The following is an 11,720-nucleotide window of genomic DNA, read 5'->3' on the forward strand; positions in this document are numbered from 1 at the left end:
ATAATATTATGTAGCATATTTGTATATTGTAAAAATATATATTTATATAATTAAAATGGCAAAAAAATAGTTATTTTAATGTATATATATGACTTCTTATATAAATAATTATATAATAATATAAACTGTATTATATTATTCACTATAATTTTAGAATATACATTTTTTTCATGCGGGATGACTTTGTTGTTGTGAATAAGGCACTAAATAATAAATTAATATTTATGACTCAGCAATTAACTTGTATGATAAGAATGAAAAAACTAATGGCACGTGCAATATTTCAAGATATTGTCAAATTTTAAAAAACGTTGTCAGTGCTCAAATAAATTTATGTTCCCTAAGTTTTTCCTTAACTAGAACACATTTATAATCGATATCGAAAGCAACCACGTGATCTATTTTGCGAGTATATTAAGGCTTATTTGCGACGGATCAGTAAATAGAAGCTTCCAGAGACAAAAAGAAACACTAGAGGTAAGAAATTATATTTTCTTCTTTTAAATTTTTAATAAAAATTTTGAAATTATTGAGCCTTCTTTCAATTTTTAACGTTCCGATGAACGACTCTTGGCCTTTTTCACATTAATCAGTCATGCATAAGCATGTATCTCAAAATCTATTGATCGAAACTCTATCAAATATTAACAAAACTTATTCCGTAACGTCCAAGCTGTAATTTGAGTCTAATGACGAGCCAAAACCTCTATTTTCTTAGAAGGTATGAATTTTAAAACTTCCCACCTCCCGAATCAAGAATTGAATTTTCCAAAAATGACACGCTATCTATATGGATCTATTTAGATCGATATCTCGGAAACTATTTATCGAAACTTTATTAACCGAATACGAACATTGTTCCTTGAACCTTTACATTTAATTTGTAACCCACAATGACTCGTAATCAGAATTTTCCTAGACGTTATGAATTTTTTAAGTTTTACCCCCAGATTTCAAAAATCGCTGTCTATCTATATCAATATATACAGATCGATATCTTGAAAACTACCGATTGAATCAAACATGGGCAGAAAATGATTTTTGAACCTACACTATTAATTTGAGCCTAATTTCGTTTCTTGATCTCAATCGATTTCCTACCTGGGTCGAAAAATTTGATCTAATTTTAGTCTGATTGAACTATTTGATCTGTTTTTGATCTTTTATAAAAATTTTAAGCTGTCTTCGATCTGTTGTTTTAAAAAACAATTGCGTTACGAGCAGACAAAACCAGATTCATTCTTGAACTTTAAAAAATTTTAGTTCTGAAAATTTGCAAGGACTAAACTAGATTAAATCATGGACTTGTAATATTTTTATTCATGGGCAATATTTATAAAAAATACATTAATTTACAGAATTGATTACATTTTGTTTACTATTTATTTAGTGTCTTTTGTTTAAAAATATCGACAGTTAATGAAAGTTTGACAGCTTAATTTTTAGTTGTCTTGACTGAATATTTATAGCATTGAATAAAAGTAATTAAATAATTCTTCAAATGTCAAGAAATTTTCCTCATTTACTGAATAAAATCAAAAATATATTGGCATTAGAAACCATAAAAATTTTTGTGACATCTTATTACAGAATTGTATTAGCATGTTTCAAATATCAAGAAAATTAAATTAAATTTATGAATCTATTATTATTATTATTATTATTATTTATATTTGTAAAAAGTCCTGTTTTTGATCTAAAAGCGATTAAAAACTGACTAAAAATTATAGTAAATAAAGTCTGTTTTTGTCCTTAAGAACAATTGACCATGAATCATAATAAAAAAGTCTGTTTTTAGTCTAAACGTGACTTAAAACAGACTAAATATCATACGAAAATAAGTCTGATATTGGCCTGGATGATGACTAGTACGGATAAACCAGATTAAATTCTTATATAAAATAAATCCGATTTATAAACTTCACGGAAAGAAAATTATGGGAAGTTTTGCTATGCCATATCATTATGGGAACCATTCCTATAATGGTATGGGAACGATTCTCATACTATTATGGGAATGGTTCCCATAATGGTATGGGAATAGTACCTATACTACTATAGGGATGGTTCCCATATATTATGGGAACCATTCCTATAATAGTATGAGAATCGTTCCCATACCATTATAGGAATGGTTCCCATAATGATATGGAAATGGTTCCCATATTGGTATAGGAACTATTCCTATAATATTATGGGAACTATTCCCATAATGTTATGGGAACCATCCCTATAATATCATAAAATTTTTTTTTTGCACAATAGTGTAGAAATTTCCCAAAATTTGAATTTTCTTGAATGTTTTGTGCTGACAAAAAATTCTTGTTAAAAATTTTAATGTTTTTTTGCCAAATACGATTTTTTTTTTCAATGTTTGAATTTTTGTTTTTATGTTTAATAATATTTCTGTGTATTGTAGAAGTGATTACCACACTTCTTTAAATTAATTTTTTCATGATAATATGGGAACCATTCTCATAATATTATAGGAATGATTCCTATAATAGTATGGGAACTATTCCCATAATATTATGGGAATGATTCCCATAATAGTATAGGAACCATTCCAATTGCATTATGGGAATAGTTCCCATACTATTATAGGAACCATTCCCATAATATCATGGGAATGGTTCCTATAAATTATAGGAACTATTCCCATAAATTATAGGAATGATTCCCATAATATTATAGAAAGTATTCCTATAAATTATAGGAACCATTCCTACACGGAAAAAAAATTCGACGAAAAATTCCAATATTACTATCGTAATCCTGGACTATACTTTTATTATCTGTAACATTCAAATATATGATACGAAAATTTACAGTTTTTAAATGATTTTTTACTATTCACTATCGTAATTTCATTAAGAGTTTATTGTAATCAATTCAATAAGAAATATTACAATGTTACTATCGTAAATAGTAAAAGAATAAAAAATAAGATTTAATTATACTATTTATTCTTTTATTCTTCCTTTTAATTTACAGTGCTGCCTCTATGTTTTTACAATACAAGCTACAAAAATTACGATAGTTGGATTGTAAATTTTCTGAAATGGTATAGTATATGCCATCTGAAGCGTTTACGTATGAAAGACAAGTGTTGTCACAAACCATGATGTGATGCTTGTATGAGTGTATATATATATATAAATACAAATGATGACATCTACTTTGTCTGTATTATTTGTGGTTCAACTATATATATTTATAAATCAGTTCATCTTTATCCACAGTGTAGTGCAGAAATAGAGGTTATTATTCATGACGTTTTTCGGACAATTGTAAATAAGAAATTTAAAATAAAAACTGTACTTTCGTCATTACAAACCTACATAGATTGTGGAATATAATAATTTGGTGGTGTAAGTATAATTATTATTATTCAATTTTTATTAAACTTAATATTCTGTGGGTATATCGTATGATCCTGAAGTTGGCAGATAATTAGTAATTTTCGGATTTTTTTTTTCACCAAAGAAATTACAAAAAAAAAAAAACTAAAAAAATACACATGTAGAAAATTTAAAAAACTATGGGTGCAATTTTTTTAAATATTTTTTTTTTAATTATTTATCGTCTAAAAAAAAATCCAAAAATTATTAGATATCTGCTAACTTCAGTATCATGTATATCGTTCGTTTTAAAATCATTTATCTGGACAAGAAGTTTATTTTTATAAACAATTTAGTAGTATTTTGTGGTCATAGGATAAATGATTCTAAATGAATGAAAATTTATTTTTTCTAATAAATTCAATTCTCCTAATTTTGTTACAGGATAATCTTCATTTGTCGACAATGAATAATTTTACCCGGCTTTGCGAGAGGTAAAACATTTCAATAACCTCAAATTATGGACATTCAACATTTCTTTATGATACTGAAGTTAGCAGACGCCTAATAATTTTTGGATTTTTTTAAAAATGATAAATTATAGAAAAAAAGTATTCGAAAAAATTGCACCTATGGTTTTTTTAATTTTCTACATGTGCGTATTTTGAATACAAATAAATGAGTTATTTATTCATAAATTTTATATATACCAAAAAAATATGTTTGAAAAAATATTAAATAAATGTTTTATTATTACTACTTCAACATGTTTTATTTTTATTTCGAGATTGTATTTTCCTTCTCAATTTAACTGTTAAAAAAAAAAAAAAATTCCAAATGATAAATTTTTCTTTTTTATTAATTATAAGTTCTACTTTTTTAAGAAAATATATTTTACTCCATTGACTTCTAATTATTATTTTATATTTAAAGAAATTCTACATTACCGACTCATTCATTTTACGATAGTTGTATTAGAATTTATGTTAACACAACTTGTATAATTTACTCTATAGTATCTGATTTTTTCTTTCTGGTAGTAGTATAAATTATAAAATAAAAATTACGATAGTCTATTGTAAAAATTATTATTGAAAACTTATAGTCCAGCGTTACAATACTATATAATGAAAATTACGATAGTTAAATCGTAAAAAATCCGTGAATTTTTTTTCCGTGTATAATTATAGGAATCATTCCTATAGTGTTATGGGTATCATTCCCATAATTATAGGAACTATTCCTATAATTATGGGAAACAGTCCTATAATTATAGGAACCGCTCCCATAATTTATGGTCGTAATTCCTATGATGGTATAGGAAAACATTTCACAAAATTATGGGAACCGCTGCCATAATTTTCTTTCCGTGTTGAATTAAAGAAAAAATCTTTGAATTTATAATTTATTTTAAAACAGATCTAATTTTTTGACCATGTAGTTATTAATTGTTAAAAATAAAAAATATTTTACCCAGATTTCTATTTACTCAAATAAATTTACAGTCCATTAAGCAGTCATGAATCATTCCGCAATGATAGCTAAATTTCTTGTATTAATTTTATTAATTACACTGATGGTTATCAATACAAATGCTTGTTCAGAAGATGGTGGGCCCGTAAGTAAAAAATATTGAGTATGAATTGAAAATTTTTTTTATTCAAATTATTAATTAAATTAATTACTTATTTTATTGAATACAGTGCGACGGAGAATCAGATTGTTGTTCAAGCCGATCAACATGTTCATTTGGTAGCAATACCTGTCACCATATAAGGGTTTGATATATTAACATTCAACAAGAATAATTAACGAAAAAATTATTAAACCCAAAGATTCATTTTTTATTTGTTTATAATTGGATTTAATATTACATTGTTGACAATTACTATGAAATATGAACGTTAAATAAAAAAATTTTATTCTACTATGCCCATAAAACTTTATTTACCCCCACTATGAGCGTAAGTAATTTTATTCAACTCATGCGCGCTATTCACGTTTTATCATGCCTAAATGGCCGTTTACCGACTGGTGAAAAATTATTTGTCAAAACGCAATAAAGATGTCTACTATCCCGGCCATTGTGACGTAATGAAAATAAACGTAACTATGTTTCGAGCTCTTACTGAATATGGGGTAATTACAATTTCCTGTTGTTACCCAGTAAGTACCCGATGAAAAATGATTTTGTCTAATCATATATGATTATATATGTTCATATGTATGAATATATATGTTTACATATAATCATATATGAAGTTATATATAATCATGCATGATTATATATGGGGTCATATATAATTATATATGACCCCATACATAATTAGATCTGATCATACCTGGCTGTTATAAGCCCATAAATAAGTCTATATATGATCAGATCTGATCATATATAAGTCTATATATAATTAGATATAATCATATCTGGCTGTTTTAACTCCATATATAATCATATATAAGTCTATGTATGATCAAGTCTGATCATAAATGAGTCTATATATATTAGATATAATCATACCTAGCTGTTATAACTTCATATATAATTATATATAAGTCTATACATGATTAGATCTGATCAGACATGGCTAATATAAATTCATGTATAGTCGTGCATAAGTTTATATATGATTGGATCTGATCAGACATGACTGATATAAACTTATATGTGTCTATGTATGATTAAATCTGATCAGACTTTATTGATATGAAACCTATAAATATTTAATTATGTATATAGTTCCAATAAATATATATATATATATATATATATATATATATATATATATATATATATATATATATATATATATATATATATATATATATATATATAAAATAATATGACAATTTTTTTTTAATATCAAAGTTATTAAATTTTTATTCTGTCAACTATCAATCAAACTTAAATCCCCAATACTTAAAAAATGTTCAAAGATTTCGGCAGCAATTTAAAAGTATAAAGTATCAATTTGATTATTTGAGTTAAGTAATGCCATAAACTTTTCTTAATTATAAGTGTAGAACAGACTAGAGGATCAGATTACAATCCATCGATAACCAAAGTTAAGCAGCATCGGCATGTGACCTTAATTGGACGGGTGACCTCGTAGTAAAATAGTAGTCAACAGATAATGATTTTGTTTTTTTTATTATTTAATTTTAACCGACATTTATATTGATGTAGACAATAAATCCTAATTAAATTACTTAATTAATCATTTACAGATATTCTAAATGAGATTCTAAAAATGGCTATATTCGTTCATGCATGGTTATATATAATCATATCTGTTCATATATAAACAGATCAAGTTATGTATGATCAGACCTGGCCAATTTTTGGATCTGATCATATATAGACAATTATGCATGATCATATATGATTAGACAAAATCTTTTTTCATCGGGTAGCCAAGATTGTGATGCGGAATGATTTTTTTCAACATGTCACTAAACAATAAATAGTTTCTTCAACGACGAATAGGTGGATCGATTGAACTGTGATACGTTACTTTAATTAACATTAAAATGGTGATTAATAAAACCATTATTAAATAATTCGCCTAATTTATTAACGACTGTCAAAAGTTTGAAGACAAACGTGTAGTTAAGAATACTAAGATCAAATTATTATATTGCAATATTCAAGATTAAGCGATCATAATTTTGACTTATTTGAGAAAATTTCTATTTCTTGACCGTTTCAAGTTTGCCTCGGTGAAATAGTAATTTAATTTGAAAAATAACAAATATTATTAGATTATATTTTCCGTGTTGTATATGTCGTATCCAAATTAATTATTTACATTAGACTAATCTCACTTGCAAAAGTTATTAAAAAAAAATTATCGTATACAAAATAAGTTGTACATTTTATCAACACCAAACTGTTTTTAAACGATTTCCATCATATGTTGTCACTATTTTTTACATAATTTTATAATATACCAACGTCAAAAAGGTGACAAAAAGAATTTACAAATATTTCTTCGAAAGTATTGCTAAAAAATAAATTTAAAATACAGTAGACTCGCGATTTTCTTCCGCTTCGATTTTTTTCCGTTTGACCCTTTTTTTATGTCATTTTTAACTTTAACTGCCTTATAGCTCCGCCCGCGGAACCCTTTCCATACTGGTTTACTCGACAGAACGAAATTGTTAGTGTATCGTAAGCAATGTACTCAAAAATTAATTTTCATAATAATATTAATACGCGGCCTGTGTGTGTGTGTGTGTGTGAAAATATTTTTTGCGTTTTAGCAATTAGAAATTTGAAAAAAAAAAAATTTTTTGTTACATGCATTTTAAATGGGAAAAAATTAAATTGAAATAGTAAGTACTTAGCATTGGAATTAAGAGCTCATGATTTGTAAGAATTTTTTTTTTTTCGATGTACATTGAGATTTTGCTTGAACACTTAAGAAAAAAACTTTTGCGGAAATAAACCACCCTAATATATAGATAGGGGAAGGGGGGGGGAGGAGGGCAAAACGGGATAGGCCGGCAAAATGGGATACCCTCAAAATTTCGTCAAAATTTTTTTTTCTCGAAAAACTTTCGAAAATGGTCAAAAATGACATCTAGTATCATTTTACACTATTAAAAGCTAAAAAAAAACATTTTTATATTTTTTGCGAAAAGTATAATATTGGCGCCAATTTCAAATTTTGAAACGAAATAACAAGGAAAAACTTCTTTAAAAATATGTTGAGAGTAAATTTTATTACTTACATCAATTTAGAAAGACATTATTACATCAATTTTATTCACTTGAAAAAAAAAAAAAAAATTTACTTTTTTTTGGGGTATCCCATTTTGCCCGCAGAAAATAAAAATTTTTTTTCCGATGGCAGTCTAAAATTCGTTGTATTTATTTCAAATAGAATCAAAATGAAGCCAATTTACGATATTTATGTCCCTAAAAACTAAATTTTTCGTTAAGTATCCCGTTTTGCCCTCCCCCCTTCCCCTATATATATTGCACAGAATAAAAGTTAAACGAGATTTTTATACAACGTGACGAATTATTTTAACAAAAAAAAAAAATTTCACCATGACAAAATAATAAACAGCAAAAGGCTAACCTGCTTCGAACGAGCTAGCCCGGAAACTGTAAACTGTCTAGGCGCCCGAATAAACTGGACAATGGGCATTATTCTACAAGCATAAAAAAAGTTATGCTTCAGAAAAAAAAGAAAAAAATAACTTAAAATCCAAGTGACAATTGTCTTGAAGAGAAACTTCAGCAGTCTTCCCATTCACGCCTTCCATTCATCATTCTATTGAATAAGATTTTCTAGTGGCCAGACCTTAAAGAATTTTTTTTGTCTCGTAGATAAGTCATTCAAGTGGAATGTGTTCATTGAGGTTTTGCTTATTATAAAAGTATGTATATATATATATATACTAAACGTGTGTTAAAAAAAAAAATTCACGTTTTTGGTCCAGATGAAAATGAAGAAAAAGGTGAGAAAGATGAAGAAGTCTATCGGACACCAAGATCGTCCAAGTTTATTATATGTCGCGGTTTAGAAGAAGGAAAAAGAAAAAAAAGAAATGAGCTGGTCAAATAATTTTTCTATTGGTTCACTGGTTTTTTTTTTGTCAAGCGCGCAAAAGTCGTAAAAGCAGTATAATAGAGAGTAGGATAGAAGATACCAAATGAACAGCATCATTCTATAGTAGCCTAAGCGTCCACTGATCTACGTCGGTTCTTTTTCCCTAAGAAGCTTTCATCGTGACTTTCCAAACGTTTATTTTCATTTGCAATATATGGATCCGGAGAATAAAGATATTTAGCGGTGTCTTTTATATATTCAGCGGGTGGTACATCTTATTTTTATAAATGTATTAGAGAAGACCGGATGTGAATCGATACTTGAAAAATGTTAGAATTTTTTTACAACCAGTTCTTTTATTTTTTGACATAAAATTATTTCATGTTTAGATTAATATTGCTTTTTGTGTGGCATGGAATGACAGTGAGCCGATTTTGGAAGAAGGTGGGCTCAGTCAAGCCGAAATAAGCGAGAAACGGCATCACACGAAGTTTGTAATTGTGTTTTAGTCTGGGCCTTATACTAGATTTTCGTAATTGGATGCATTGAAATCAATGTCTGAAGCTAGTCGAAATACGAGAATTCAACTGTCAATTTACGTAAAATGACGCATGTGATTCTGGCAGATTTGAAATGAAGATAATAATTTAGTAAGTACAGCCTTTACGAAAAAAAGTAATGAAAACGGTTAAAAATTCGTTAGTTGAATAGCGTTGTGTTACACGGAAAAAAAATTCTAGTTGAATTGATGATGCTATCATCGTAATTTTTAAAGTATAAAATAATAATCGCTCGGGCAGGGATTGAATTCCAACACGCGACCTTCCAAGTGCGAACTGAACAACGCACTATTTTTTTGTAGTGTATCGCATTAATTTTTCAGTAGCATTTTTCCATCAGGGCACGACACCCCTCCCCTCCCTTTCCCTTCTAAGCCGCAAATTATTGATTAGCTTTCGAGCGCCAAATACAAGCATTCTCAATCTGTCTCGATCGAGTTCACTACAATGATATTCCATGACAAGATGTTAAATCTCGAAAAAGATTTCCACTATTCCTGGGTCGAAAAATGAGATCTGGTTCAAAATAACAGATAAATTTGAATATTTTTCATTGAATTTAGGTTTTTAAATCATATTTATTTAATATGGAAATTTGATCGGTTTTTATCCCTACTATTCCCTATCCAGGCCAATAGAAGACTTGAATCGTTTTTTTTGAGAAACCCCATAAGTCATGTTTTTTTCAAAATTTGGTTTCTTGCATTTTTGGGTTCTTTGGATGTCCCTCCATAGAAATCAATAAAATATGCATCAAATCTGCGTTTAAAAAACAATTAACGAGGTGATTGCAATTTCATTTAATTGAGAAACCCCATAAGTCAATGACTCAAATAAACATATGCAGTTTTAGTTTTACAGGAATAATTTTTTTTTTTTTTCATTTGAAATTCGCGCTTTTTTGGAAATTAATTCCAAATGTTGTTTTATTATTGACTGTTAAAAAACTAATTAAAATATGAAAATTAATTATTATTTTTTGTAATTTCTGTGTTTAAGAGTTCAAATACATATTTTATACTTCATTTTATCAGTCTGATAAATGATTTGAGTGGAAGATATTTAAGAAACAATGATTTTACAACTTTTTATTTTCGTTTGGTTGAGAAACCCCATAAGTTAATCAACTTTAAATAATTTTTTCAAGTCATTTTAATTAAAAAATCGAATTTTTCTTGTTGGAATCTCTTTCAGAGACGCTAACATTATTGTCTTTAATTATTTATTTATTGTTTTAATTTCGAGTTTTCCCAGAAAAATATTTTTTGTGCTTCCTGAAAAATTTTGCTTCCTTGACTTATGGGGTTTCTGAAATGAACGATTCACTTGTTTCCGCATTATATTTGGTCTATTTTTAATCGCTTTTAGATTAAAAACAGACTTTTTTGTTATAATTATTACACGGAAAGAAAATTATAAAAACTGTTTCCATAATTTTGTGAAAGTTTTTCCTATACCATCAAAAGAATAACGACTCTAAATTATGGGAGCAGTTCCTATAATTGGACGGATTTTTGCAATAACGTCTTAACTTATAAGGTTAGTTAAGACGTTATTGCAAAAATCCGTCCAATTATAGGAATGTTTCCCATAATTACAGGAATAGTTCTTATAATTATGGGAATGATAACCATAACATTATAGGAATGGTTCCTATGATTTATAGGAATACTTTCTAATAATAATATTATGGGAATCGTTCCTATAATATATAGGAACTATTTCTGTAAATTATAGGAACCATTCCCATAAATTATAGGAACCATTTCCATAACATTATAGGAATGGTTCTTATAATAGTATGGGAACTATTCCCATAATATTATAGGAATGGTTCCCATAATGCGATTGTATTAGTTTCTATACCATTATGGGAACTATTCCCATAATGCATAGCAAAACTTCCCATAATTTTCTTTCCGTGTAGTCTGTGTTCATTTGTTTTTTGATCAAAAAACCTCAACCGATGGACAGATTTTTTTTTCTTTTTCTTTTTTATCAACATAAATCTAGTTTCTCTTCGAGATTTTTATTCCGCTCTAGTGATGTGTTCTCTGTCATTAAGGACCTTATTAGACCGTTTGTATCTACTAATTGAGGGCTTATAATGACATATAAAACACGCGACCGTTATTATGAGCTTTAATTATATACACTACCTTTTTTATTTAAACCGACTAGCTCAGCGATCTTTAAAATTTAGCAAGAAAGTTATTTCGGGTGTTGTTAATGACATATCCTCTCCCTTCTGGTTACGT

The 11,720-nt window shown here is 27.6% G+C and overlaps 1 long non-coding RNA gene across 3 annotated transcripts; it reads left to right on the plus strand.

Annotated features, from left to right (window-relative positions):
• The first annotated feature begins 453 nt into the window (after nucleotides 1-453).
• On the plus strand, nucleotides 454-4,106 carry LOC130675113 (uncharacterized). 3 transcript variants are annotated; one of them, XR_008991220.1, is made up of 4 exons: nucleotides 463-477; nucleotides 2,995-3,064; nucleotides 3,243-3,371; nucleotides 3,786-4,106. It is a non-coding gene; the product is annotated as an uncharacterized LOC130675113 (long non-coding RNA). The 3 variants fall into 3 exon arrangements; XR_008991218.1 differs by lacking the exon at nucleotides 2,995-3,064 and having other exon boundaries at nucleotides 454-477; XR_008991217.1 differs by lacking the exons at nucleotides 463-477; nucleotides 2,995-3,064 and having other exon boundaries at nucleotides 3,071-3,371.
• Nucleotides 4,107-11,720: the final 7,614 nt, after the last annotated feature.

The sequence above is a fragment of the Microplitis mediator genome, chromosome 9 (genome assembly GCF_029852145.1).
Source record: "Microplitis mediator isolate UGA2020A chromosome 9, iyMicMedi2.1, whole genome shotgun sequence".
Taxonomy (NCBI): Eukaryota; Metazoa; Arthropoda; class Insecta; order Hymenoptera; family Braconidae; genus Microplitis; species Microplitis mediator.